This window comes from Esox lucius, chromosome 5 (assembly GCF_011004845.1).
Source record: "Esox lucius isolate fEsoLuc1 chromosome 5, fEsoLuc1.pri, whole genome shotgun sequence".
NCBI classification, from domain to species: domain Eukaryota; kingdom Metazoa; phylum Chordata; class Actinopteri; order Esociformes; family Esocidae; genus Esox; species Esox lucius.
The window spans coordinates 34,062,875-34,076,692 of NC_047573.1; the positions used below are offsets into that span (position 1 = coordinate 34,062,875).

The window sequence follows — 13,818 nt, forward strand, 5'->3', positions numbered from 1 at the left end:
GTGTTTCAGAAATATAAATATGTGAATATGTAAAAACATATTTCACAAATAAATCACTAATCTGTCAAACATTTACAACTGTTGCTTAACATTTTCAAATGTTGACTTAAATTTACAACTCGTGCAAGTTTTCCTATGGATCTGCATTTTGTAATTACAAATTTTTGACAAATTTTCCTTCGGTCGACAAGTTCTCGTGTACGTGGTTTCAGTCAGAGGGCTCGCTTGGTGGGACTTAGAATATCCGGACTGGAGATTATAGGTAGCTAGGACACGTTTTTCCTCAAATGTGAGTATAACGTTTATTTGTATCAATTGGTAATACAACGCAGAGCTTTCGACTTCAGGCCACTAACTTAAGCACATTAGTTATGCCAGCCTACAAAGTTGGCTAGCTAGCCATTAAATAAAGTAATGAAGGTATCGAACCTAGGGTTTTCACCCGTCCAGTATAATACTCGTCCCGTAATGAAAAATAAAATACACTGTCCCTATAGAATCAATACGGGACGCGATTTGTCCCGTACTTTTACGTTTTCACAAGTTTGGATTTACACGAGAAATAATAAAACCAATTGAGTTTCATGAAACATTGCAGAGAAGTATTAAATCAGAATGACAGGCGAGTTGTCTGTCACTCAACGTCATCGTTGCCCTGGTTACGGAGACTCAGACCCACGGTAACATCAGCAGTGCGGTTCTCCCAGATAAATTGACAGTTCTGTAAGCAAATGATACGACCCACCGCACCCACGAGCTGTGTGTGTTTTTGTGAGAAAATTGTAACCAATATCCCACTTGGTGGAAAGTCAAGTCACTGTTATTAATATAGCACATTTAAAAACAACAGGAGTTGACCCAAAGTGCTTTACAGTCGAGGCAGATGTATTAACATCTGCCTCAAAAAAGGTATACATGTTGGCGCTAAAACAAACATTTTGGACGAGCAATTGATTTCCATGGACGGTCACGTTTGTACTACTATCAACATAGAATAGTAGCTAAAGCACGACGGACGGGAAAGCAAATCATTTTTACATGAGGCTATACACTAGCAAAATACACAGCTGTCAATCAAGTTTGAAAGCTTTAGTAACTGCAGTAGTTAGACATTCTTTATAGCTTTGTGATCACATTACTTAAAGCACATCTTTGATCGCTTTTGCAGATGAAGGCGAGAGAGCTAGCATACATTCCCAGCAGTAATTATTGAAGTACAGTATTGGGAAGCATCTTACCCAAACTATTTGTGGGGTGCAAAGAATTCTTGCTGGGGGGCAATGCCCTTAAGACGCCTGGTCTGTCTACATGATTAAAGGAATAATACATAAAGGCAACAATACTTAAATATAATACAATAGTACAAATAATACATAGGGGGCAAGACTAAAATGGAAAACAGTTAAGAAAATTAAATTATGTAAAATCAAATCAAAGTAATACAATAAGAAGTTAAGAGAAATAGAATAAAACTAACAACAGATGAAAACACAGTAAAAGCATGTTAAAAATAACTTGGACTTGAAAAAAACCAAGGGACAACCTCAGACTGAAATAAAGGCAAGAAAAAAACATGGGTTTTTAAATTTGATTTAAAATTGCAATGGTGGAACGGGACTTAATGTGGGATGGGAGAATATTCCAGGTGTGAACCTGTGTTATATGTACGCAGAAGGGAGAGAGTGGGTTGATTCCAGAGCATTGGAGCAACAACAGACAAAACTATGCCACCCCATCCTTCCTGGAGGGTGGGTTCTTGCTTCTTCCAAATATACCAAATAGTTTATCCCTTCTTTTTCCACATTGAAGGTGGCAACCCTAATCTAACCCCACGGCGTGACTGACTAGATAATGGTATGTTGTTGACTTGCACAGCTGCATTTGGTTCATTCAGTATGAGTCTTGAGCATCTTGCTAACGTTAGTGGTTATCAAGTTGTGCTTATAAGTTTGCCTACCCTGGCAGAAATTGGGATATTTTGACATTGATTTTGAAAATATGACTGATCATGCAAAAAAAATAAACTGTCTTTTATTTAAGGATAGTGATCATATGAAGAACTGCCACCTTAACGTGGTGGAGGGGTTTGAGTACCCGAGTGACCCTAGGAGCTATGTTGTCTGGGGCTATATGCCCCTGGTAGGGTCTCCCAAGGCAAACAGGTCTTAGGCGACGGGTCAGACTAAGAGCGGTTCAAAACTTAATGAAAAACTTAATGAAGAATAACATTTTGAGTACCGTGAAGTCGCCCGGTATGGCGCAGCCGGGGCCCCACCCTGGAGCCAGGCCCGGGGTTGGGGCTCGTATGCGAGCGCCTGGTGGCCGGGCCTTCCCCCATGGGGCCCGGCCGGGCTCAGCCCGAACGGGCGACGTGGGGCCGCCCTCCCGTGGGCTCACCACCCACAGGAGGGACCATAAGGGGCCGGTGCGAAGAGGATCGGGCGGCAGTCGAAGGCAGGGGCCTAGACAACCCGATCTCTGGACACGGAAACTGGCTCTAGGGACGTGGAATGTCACCTCGCTGGCGGGGAAGGAGCCTGAGTTAGTGCGTGAGGTTGAGAGGTTCCGATTAGAGGTAGTCGGGATCACCTCTATGCACGGCTTGGGCTCTGGAACCACACTCCTTGAGAGAGGATGGACTCTTCACCACTCTGGAGTTGCCCATGGTGAGAGGCGGCGGGCTGGTTTGCTTGTAGCTCCCCAGCTCTGCCGCCATGTGTTGGAGTTTACCCCGGTGAACGAGAGGGTCGTTTCCCTGCGCCTACGGGTCGGGGATAGGTCTCTCACTGTTGTTTGTGCCTACGGGCCGAACGGCAGTGCAGAGTACCCGACCTTCTTGGAGTCTCTGGGAGGGGTGCTGGAAAGTGCTCCGACTGGGGACTCTATTGTTCTACTGGGGGACTTCAACGCCCACGTGGGCAACGACAGTGACACCTGGAGGGGCGTGATTGGGAGGAACGGCCCCCCTGATCTGAACCCGAGCAGTGTTCAGTTATTGGACTTCTGTGCTAGTCACAGTTTGTCCATAACGAACACCATGTTCAAGCATAAGGGTGTCCATCAGTGCACGTGGCACCAGGACACCCTAGGCCGCAGGTCGATGATCGAATTTGTTGTCGTCTCAAGCTGGACAGACTCGGCAGGCCCAAGCGTACTGTAAGGGTCTGCTGGGAACGTCTGGCCGAGTCTCCTGTCAGAGAGATCTTTAACTCCCACCTCCGGCAGAGCTTCGACTGGATCCCGAGGAAGGTTGGAGATATTGAGTCCGAGTGGACCATGTTCTCCACCGCCATTGTCGAAGCAGCTGCTCGGAGCTGTGGCCGTAAGGTCTCCGGTGCCTGTCGAGGCGCAATCCCCGAACCCGGTGGTGGACACCGGAAGTAAGGGATGCCGTCAAGCTGAAGAAGGAGTCCTATCAGGCCTGGTTGGCTTGTGGGACTCCTGAGGCAGCTTACGGGTACCGAAAGGCCAAGCGGGCTGCAGCCCGGGTGGTTGTGGAGGCAAAAACTCGGGCCTGGGAGGAGTTCGGTGAGGCCATGGAGAAGGACTATCGGCTGGCCTCGAACAGATTCTGGCAAACCATCCGGCGCCTCAGGAGAGGGAAACAGTGCCCTACCAACGCTGTTTACAGTAGAGGTGGGCAGCTGTTGACCTCAACTGAGGATGTCGTCAGGCGGTGGAAGGAGTACTTCGACGATCTCCTCAATCCCGCTGACACGTCTTCCATTGAGGAAGCAGAGGATGAGGGCTCAGAGGTGGACTCGTCCATCACCCGGGCTGAAGTCACAGAGGTGGTCAAGATACTCCTCGGTGGCAAGGCACCGGGGGTGGATGAGATCCGCCCTGAGTACCTCAAGTCTCTGGATGTTGTGGGGCTGTCTTGGTTGACACACCTGTACAACATCGCGTGGCAGTCGGGGACAGTGCCTCTGGGATGGCAGACCGGGTTGGTGGTCCCTCTTTTTAAGAAGGGGGACCAGAGGGTGTGTTCCAACTATAGGAGAATCACACTTCTCAGCCTCCCCGGGAAAGTCTATGCCAGAGTTCTGGAGAGGAGAATACGGCCGATAGTAGAACCTCGGATTCAAGAGGAACAGTTTGGTTTTCGTCCGGGCCGTGGAACACTGGACCAGCTCTATACCCTCTACGGGGTGTTGGAGGGTTCATGGGAGTTTCCCCAACCAATCCACATGTGTTTTGTGGATTTGGAGAAGGCATTCGACTGTGTCCCTCGCGGCATCTTGTGGAGGGTGCTTAGGGAATATGGGGTCTTGGATCCTTTGCTAAGGGCTGTCAGGTCCCTGTACAACCGAAGCAGGAGCTTGGTCCGCATTGCCGGCAGTAAGTCAGACTTGTTCCCAGTGCATGTTGGACTCCGGCAGGGCTGCCCTTTGTCACCGGTTCTGTTCGTAATTTTTATGGACAGAATTTCTAGGCGCAGCCAGGGGCCGGAGGGTGTCAGGTTTGGGGACCACACGATTTCGTCTCTGCTCTTTGCAGATGATGTTGTCATGTTGGCCACTTCTAACCAGGACCTTCAGCATGCACTGAGACGGTTTGCAGCCGAGTGTGAAGCGGTTGGGATGAAAATCAGTACCTCCAAATCCGAGGCCATGGTCCTCAGTCGGAAAAGGGTGGCTTGCCCACATCAGGTTGGTGGAGAGTGCCTGCCTCAAGTGGAGGAGTTTAAGTATCTAGGGGTCTTGTTCACGAGTGAGGGAAGGATGGAACGGGAGATTGACAGACAGATCGGTGCAGCTTCTGCAGTAATGCAGTCGATGTATCGGTCTGTCGTGGTGAAGAAAGAGCTGAGCCGCAAGGCGAAGCTCTCGATTTACCAGTCAATCTACGTTCCTACTCTCACCTATGGTCATGAGCTTTGGGTCATGACCGAAAGGACAAGATCCCGGATACAGGCGGCCGAAATGAGCTTTCTCCGCAGGGTGGCTGGGCGATCCCTTAGAGATAGGGTGAGAAGCTCGGTCACCCGGGAGGAGCTCAGAGTAGAGCCGCTGCTCCTCCACATCGAGAGGGGTCAGCTGAGGTGGCTTGGGCATCTTTTTTGGATGCCTCCGGAACGCCTTCCTGGGAAGGTGTTCCGGTCCCGTCCCACCGAGAGGAGACCCCGGGGAAGACCTAGGACACGCTGGAGGGACTATGTCTCCCGGCTGGCCTGGGAACGCCTCGGTGTCCCCCCGGAAGAGCTAGAGGAAGTGTCTGGGGAGAGGGAAGTCTGGGCATCCCTGCTTAGACTGCTGCCCCCGCGACCCGGCCCCGGATAAGCGGAAGAAGATGGATGGATGGATCATATGAAGCCATTCATTATCACATAGTTGTTTGGCACCTTTTTAAATCATAATGATAACAGAAATCACCCAAATTGCCCTGATCAAAAGTTTACATACCGAGCAGGCTAAATACTGAGCCATGGGAAGCAGAAAATAACTATCAAAAGACCTGCGTAACAAGGTAATGGTCACTTATGGTCACAACCATAAGCGCTATGTTTGGTGAGGGGTCAACAAGGCCTATAGTGAACAGAATACCATCCCACTGTGAAGCATGGTGGTGGCCCACTGGTGTTTTGGGGGTGTGTGAGTTCTAAAGGCACGGGGAATCTTGTGAAAATTGATGGCAAGATGAATGCAGCATGTTATCAGAAAATACTGGCAGACAATTTCCATTCTTCTGCACGAAAGCTGCGCATGGGATGCTTTTGGTTTTTCCAGCATGACAATGACCCTAAGCACAAGGCCAAGTTGACCCTCCAGTGGTTACAGCAGGAAAATGTGAAGGTTCTGGAGTGGCCATCACAGTCTCCTGACCTTAATATCATCGGGCCACTCTGGGGAGATCTCAAACATGCGGTTTATGCAAGATGACCAAACACTTTGCATGACCTGGAGGCATTTTATCAAGACGAATGGACAGCTATACCAGCTGCAAGAATTATATATACACTCACCTAAAGGATTATTAGGAACACCATACTAATACTGTGTTTGACCCCCTTTCGCCTTCAGAACTGCCATAATTCTACGTGGCATTGATTCAACAAGGTGCTGAAAGCATTCTTTAGAAATGTTGGCCCATATTGATAGGATAGCATCTTGCAGTTAATGGAGATTTGTGGGATGCACATGCAGGGCACGAAGCTCCCGTTCCACCACATCCCAAAGATGCTCTATTGGGTTGAGATCTGGTGACTGTGGGGGCCATTTCAGTACAGTGAACTCATTGTCATATTCAAGAAACCAATTTGAAATTATTTGAGCTTTGTGACATGGTGCATTATCCTGCTGGAAGTAGCCATCAGAGGATGGGTACATGGTGGTCATAAAGGGATGGATATGGTCAGAAACAATGCTCAGGTAGGCCGTGGCATTTAAACAATGCCCAATTGGCACTAAGGGGCCTAAAGTGTGCCAAGAAAACATCCCCCACACCATTACACCACCACCAGCAGCCTGCACAGTGGTAACAAGGCATGATGGATCCATGTTCTCATTCTGTTTACGCCAAATTCTGACTCTACCATCTGAATGTCTCAACAGAAATCGAGACTCATCAGACCAGGCAACATTCTTCCAGTCTTCAACTGTCCAATTTTGGTGAGCTCGTGCAAATTGTAGCCTCTTTTTCCTTTTTGTAGTGGAGATGAGTGTTACCCGGTGGGGTCATCTGCTGTTGTAGCCCATCCGCCTCAAGGTTGTGCGTGTTGTGGCTTCACAAATGCTTTGCTGCATACCTCGGTTGTAACGAGTGGTTATTTCAGTCAAAGTTGCTCTTCTATCAGCTTGAATCAGTCGGCCCATTCTCCTCTGACCTCTAGCATCAACAAGGTATTTTCACCCACAGGACTGCCGCATACTGGATGTTTTTCCCTTTTCACACCATTCTTTGTAAACCCTAGAAATGGTTGTGCATGAAAATCCCAGTAACTGAGCAGATTGTGAAATACTCAGACCGGCCCGTCTGGCACCAACAACCATGCCACGCTCAAAATTGCTAAAATCACCTTTCTTTCCCATTCTGACATTCAGTTTGGAGTTCAGGAGATTGTCTTGACCAGGACCACACCCCTAAATGCATTGAAGCAACTGCCATGTGATTGGTTGATTAGATAATTGCATTAATGAGAAATTGAACAGGTGTTCCTAATAATCCTTTATGTGAGTGTATTTTTTACAAAAGACTGCATACTGTCATTGATATTAAAGGGGGCAATATACACTATTAATAAGAAATAAGGGTAGGAATACTTTTGAACAGGTGTTTCTTTGTTGCCATGTTTTGTTTTATGATTGTGCCATTCTGTTATGACCTACAGTTGAATGTGAATCCCATAAGAAATAAAAGATGTGTTTTGCCTGCTCACTCATGTGTACTTTACAATTCTCCAAGGGTATGCAATTTTTTGAGCACAACTGTACAGGTATTGAGTAAACACACATTAATAGGGTAGTAAGAACATTTACTTAAACTCCAATAGAAAATACTAGAATCAAGGATACTACAGAACAGGTATTCCAAAAAAGTTCAAAAGTCTCTGCCAAAAACATTCCAACTTTTGTGTGAGTGTGGGAGAGAGGCTAAGAATGTGATTGAGTGAGAGTGGGGGTGTGTGTGAGAGATGTCATGGTTCTGGTATCCTTCTTTCTCCCTCTTCTGGCCACACTCGCTCTTAAACACGCGCACACACGCGCACACACACAACCACAGGCACTTTCATTCACCCTCAGCTGTTTCTTGTTGCAACCAGCGATCGTGCTAATTCTCCCACACCTGTTCTCCCCCCCCCCCCTCCGATTGTGTTTGCTACTTCTAGCTCTCCTTTTCCCTGCTTCTTTGCCAGATTATTCCGTAAGTTTTCCATGCAAGAGGCGCTCCCTTTCACCTGTTTGTTTCCCTTCCTGCCTGAGTCCTGTTTGGATCTGCTGTATCCTGTGAAACCGGAGACTATATGAGTGACAGCTAGCTCAATTTCCGGCATCGGCAGCTCGCAGTGGCATTTCCGGTGGCAGGTTGAGATGCCACGGCATCTTCCCCGTTAGCAGTGGCATTTCCGGTGGCAGGTTGAGTTAGCAGTGGCATTTTTAGCGGCATGTTGAGATGCCACGGCATCTTCCCCGTTAGCAGTGGCATTTATAGTGGCAGGTTGAGTTAGCAGTGGCATTTGTAGTGGCATGTTGTTAGCAGTGGCATTTTTAGTGGCATGTTGAGATGCCACGGCATCTTCCCCGTTAGCAGTGGCATTTATAGTGGCAGGTTGTGTTAACAGTGGCATTTTAGTGGCATGTTGAGATGCCGGTGGCAGGTTTAGATGCCAACTATTTTTCCTGAGATGCCACGGCATCTTTTGCCGTTCATATGGGATTTTCGGATGGCCGTCTGAGATGCCACAAATTTACTAGACCGATTATGGGGTAGAACGGTGGCAAACAAGGGCTGTGTACGAAATCACCCACTGCTCAACATATACAACCAAACCAGTAGCATGTCGTACTGTAGAGGAAAGAGCATATCCGACTGCAACTGCTGGTGTTTGTAACATTTGCTAGTGAGATACCTTATAGTTTATAATTGTTAACATTTGCCAATATTACACAATATTTCCATGACCCTATTTCTTCATTTTTTTTCAACGTTTCTTTGATTATTTATAATATTTTATTTGTATTACAGTCTGTAATGTTGCAGTGCTAAGGAAAGAAATTGGTGGTAGCCTATGTTTATTTTTTAATTTAAAATGCAATGACAAAATACTTTACTCACTCAAATAAAAGACTGTAGTTTAAAGCATGATTACATTACTGGAACAATATTTTGGCTATAGGCTTACACTTGGCAAAGCACCTGCCAATGTTTGTGGCAATTGCCACTGGCCCCCTGGCCCCCTTTTGTAAAAGATTACCTATCCAAAATTATTGACTTAAACTCAACATTTTTAGCTTACTATACTAGGTGATATTTATACATATCTGTGCTTCACAGGACTCTAATTTAAAACCATGTGCAAAGGTCTTGGTATTAATTACTAGGCTGTATTTAGGAACAAAACTCTTTAATATAACACAATATAAAAATATTTTAACAATCCTCAAATCTTGTAAACAGTCTGTAATTGTTTTTATCAACACATTCTTCCCAGAAGTTGTCGTAGTCCTTTTTTCTTTCAAAAACGAATGTAAAAAGTTCTGCTGGAGAATCCTCATCCAGTTCCCCATCCCAGGGGTCCATCTCCTGGATGGCTTCTTTTCTTTCTTCTCTGTCCATAAAAAGGGCAGCAGGGAGTTTCAGTCCTCCATTGAATGTTGCCTTATCGCACCAGTCAGCTGCAGCCAGGCTATGTAGGATAAGAAGGGTTTCCTGCAGTTAAAAAAGTCTGTTATTGATAATTTATGTTTTTCCCAAGTGAAGACTTCAGACTTATAGAGCATTTACAGTACATCTGAATGAAACATTAAAATAAATTGTACCAACAAATGCTGTATTTATTAACACTGTGGGTTCCATCTAAAACCCTCTAAACTAAATGTCAGTATATATTCATAATTGTCTTAATTGTACATGAAAATTTAAAAAAAGAATAAATGGTAATGCAACTAATCTGTATCCAGAGCATCTTAAATACACATCAAACAAAACAAAAAAGCTTCCTGTCACCGTAAGCAATGCTGTATTCTATGGTCAAGCAACCAACAACACTTGTCTCTCTGACTGCAACACATACACACTTATTAATATATTACAGATTGCCAATTTTGACAAGATAACTGTCCTGGGAGTTGACAAATGGTTTTACCTCTTCGGTGGTCTCGGTTTCTTCAGCTGCCTTTCTTGCAGCTCTGGGGAAAAAGGAAATAATCTGTAAATGTGATTTATGTAAAACATCACCTGCTAATATGCCACAGCAAGCATAATGCATTAAGTGATGTTTCATATTGAATTGCACACCAACATCGGAAAGAACATCCTCTAGCCTACCCTTTCTTTTTCTTTGAAGGTGTGGTGGTTAGAAGCACAGATTCTGCTTGGTAACGACATGTAACAAAAGATTTAATTATTTTTAATAATAAGCATGTCAGAAATTATCAACTTCAAACCCATTAAAGTATTTCGTCTTGTATACTGTACATTTATGTACTCACTAAAATTAATAGTCATACTCAAGTACTTCAGTTTTGATTTTAACAACTATTAGCAAAAAGTCATGATTCTATTTTTCTTGTTGTGGTATGTATTCTGGAAATTATGTTCTCCAAATTATCCAAAATCGAGTGACACTTGTTGTATGGCATAACTTACTCAGTAATTCGTTTTCCTGTAAATGTAGTTGTATTATTTGTAAACATTACATATCCTCATTATTTTACCTCTGGCAAAATGACCTCTGTTATGAATAGCTGCTTCTCAGCTACAGTTCCAGGTACTGTCAGTATTTTTTCCAGTCTCTGGATAAACCTCGTCTGTCTGTGGTAAGTAAAAAGCATGAAAAAAATTTGACAGGGGATATTAAGAAGGGTTAACAAAGAAAATTGTAAAATGTTGCACAGTCAAGGCAACATATTAATTATTCATTACTCCCGTACCCCCTCCTCTGCCTGAAAAGTAATGTCAATCCTTCCCTGTATAACCAGCATTCATCTGACTAAAAAGGTTTCCTTCCCAAAAATGACAGGATATTAGTTTCAAAATCAAAATAGTTAATGTGCTCGGTTACTATAGCTTTCTTCGTCATGTTGTCCTTATATAAGGTTCTTATAAATTTGGTCTTTCAAATACAAATAGTTAATATGCTAAACATTTTCATTGTGATATGGAATATATCTCTAAAGATCCATGACTTCAATGTATTTTCCAGTCACATACTATTGTGATTGCAATTGAAGACCAGGAGTTCTGTCCACAAATAAGACCAAAAGAGAACAGTCTACATACCTTCATGTCATTGAATAAAGTCACATGTTTGCTGTAATGTTTTCTGAGGAGAGGATCAAATCCTTTGTGTTTCCACAGATACATTTTGTTAGACAGAACATGCCCACTTAGCAGGTTTTTCTCCAGATCCTATAATAGTATAATATAAAAGTATTTTTAGAAGTTGATTCAGTTTTTACCAGCCTTGTAAAAGTTGTGAATGCCACCTCATACTAAAAACCTTGTACATTGTAACCTTGTTTTTACCGTGATCTCTTCATCTGTCATAAGGTCTTCTGCTTTAACAGCCTCCAGGATGTTGTCTCTGTTTAAGACAAAAGCATTGCAGAAAATGGCTCAGTGTTTTTTTCATTTCGAAACATTGAACTTAGATTAAATGTTACACTGGATTCAATGGACATGTAACTAGCAAACTAGCTGCTGATATGTGGGTAAAGGCTAAGAATATTTTTTTGTCTTACTGTCTGTATTTTAAATAAAAAAATAAACATAGGCTACCACCAATTCCTTTCCTTAGCACTGCAACATAACAGACTGTAATACAAATAAAATATTATAAATAATCAAAGAAACATTGAAAAAAATGAAGAAATAGGGTCATGGAAATGCTACCAAGTGTAATATTGGCAAATGTTAACAATTATAAACTATAAGGTATCTCACTAGCAAATGCTACAAACACCAGCAGTTGCAGTCGGATATGCTCTTTCCTCTACATTACGACAGGCTACTGGTTTGGTTGTATATGTTGAGTAGTGGGTGATTTCGGACACAGCCCTTGTTTGCCACTGTTCTACCCCATAATCGGTCTAGTAAATTTGTGGCATCTCAGGCTGCCACCAGAAATACCATATAAACGGCGAAAGATGCCGTGGCATCTCAGGAAAAATCGTTGGCATCTCAACCTGCCACTATAAATGCCACTGCTAACGGGGAAGATGCCATGGCATCTCAACATGCCCCTAAAATGCCACTGTTAACTCAACCTGCCATTAAAAATGCCACTGCTAACTCAACATGCCACTAAAAATGCCACTGCTAACGGGGAAGATGCCGTGGCATCTCAACATGCCACTGCTAACAACCTGCCACTAAAAATGCCACTGCTAACTCAACATGCCACTAAAAATGCCACTGCTAACTCAACATGCCACCAAAAATGCCACTGCTAACTCAACCTGCCACCGGAAATGCCACTGCTAACGGGGAAGATGCCGTGGCATCTCAACCTGCCACCGGAAATGCCGCTGCGACCTGCCGATGCCGCAAATTGAGCTAGCCCCTGCTGGAGTATATGCCGCTAGACCTGGACCTTTTGCTGTACCCTGCTTCTGTTTCTGAAATATCTCTGTAGTTCGCCTAACGCCCGTATCAACGGCAGTTTCTGTTTGTTATTTATAGAAGAGGATTTCTGTTCACCTGGACTGTTACTCTTTCATTATTAAAGACATTGCATTATTACATTTCGCTTTTGGGTACTTTTCACCTGCTATAACAAGAGAGGGAGTGGCTTACATTGCAGAGGTCTCTTAGCCATTTAGCTCAAGTATAGTGCCCACACACAGTCTTGTTCAATAGCAGACTTATTTGGGAACAATTCTCACGAAACAAAAACTAGCCCCCATTCCACACTTAGACTTGACAAGATGTTGTGAGCTACAACAAACACGAGTGGTGGATGGGTTGACAACCTGGGGCCTCATGTACAAAGACTTGCGTTGAATACATACTAAAACATTGCCTACGGACAAAGCTATAAATGTGCGTACGCACCAAAAAAATCTGATGTATGAATCTCTGCGTACGCAGCATTCCACATACATTCTCTTTGTACATCCCAATTAACGCGAAATTGAGCGCACGAGCACCACACCACACCCTGTCTCCTCCCTCAATTAAATTAATTTAAATATGGTAATTAGTCCAATTTGGCAAAAGAAACCTGCAACAACATGGCTAAAGCAAGCAAGAAACGAAATTTCACTGAAAACGATTTAGAGGTGCTACTATCAGAGGTAGAAACAAGAAAATATATTTTATTTGGAAATCTGTCCTCTGGAATTAATAACAAAAGAAAGAAAAAAGAGTGGGCGAGTTTGTCTGATGCCGTCAACGCGGTGGGATCTGAGAGTCGCACCGTAAATGAACTGAAGAAGAAATGGTCAGACATAAAGGTGGAAGTTAAGCGGAGAACCGCTGCGCACCGACAAAGTGTGGGCAGAACAGGCGGTGGTACAGGGACCGATGAACTTGCACCCTTTGATCAGAGGGTTGCCTCTATTGTAGGAGACACGTTAATCTCTGGAATCGTATCCGCTGATGTAGGAGACTCGGATATACTACAGGACTGCCAGCAAGGTGACTCAAATTTATTTCCTTAACTTTGATATATATAGCCAGCCACCATTTAATTTTAAAATGCATGCAATATAGCAAAAAGTACACCAGAGATTTTACGTATCCACTGCTTTTATTGCAAATGCGTGTACCCATTAATAAGGAACAGACTCAAATTACTGTTAAGATGTGCCTTTGTGTATTTGGACTTAGGAACCGCAGGAACGTCCACTGGCACGCACTCAGAGTCCGCACCACCTGAGCAGTCAGAGCCCATTCAGTCCAGCGTCTCCCGTGTCTCTAATGTTCCCCCCAGTGCTGAAGCCCATCCATCTGGCCGTGTCTTGATGCATGCTGTTCTGGAGTCACAACAGGAAATTGTTAGGGCCATTGAAGAAATGAACAGTCACCTTAAAAATGTCACTGACACACTCACAGAAATAAGCCATTCATTAAAAGAATTGGTCAAAAAATGAACTTTGTGTCTGAGTACCATTTATATTGTCGCAATTACACGTTGACGGGCCTGAATGGCTTGTT

General features: G+C 44.2%; 2 long non-coding RNA genes across 2 annotated transcripts; one reads left to right on the top strand and one right to left on the bottom strand.

Annotated features, from left to right (window-relative positions):
* Nucleotides 1-223: 223 nt before the first annotated feature.
* Nucleotides 224-13,583, top strand: LOC114839331. Its single transcript, XR_003781826.1, has 3 exons — nt 224-289; nt 13,228-13,299; nt 13,492-13,583. It is a non-coding gene; the product is annotated as an uncharacterized LOC114839331 (long non-coding RNA).
* Nucleotides 9,106-11,436, bottom strand: LOC109615156. Its single transcript, XR_004575737.1, has 4 exons — nt 10,942-11,436; nt 9,988-10,030; nt 9,806-9,848; nt 9,106-9,369 (listed from the first exon to the last, which is right to left on the bottom strand). It is a non-coding gene; the product is annotated as an uncharacterized LOC109615156 (long non-coding RNA).
* Nucleotides 13,584-13,818: the final 235 nt, after the last annotated feature.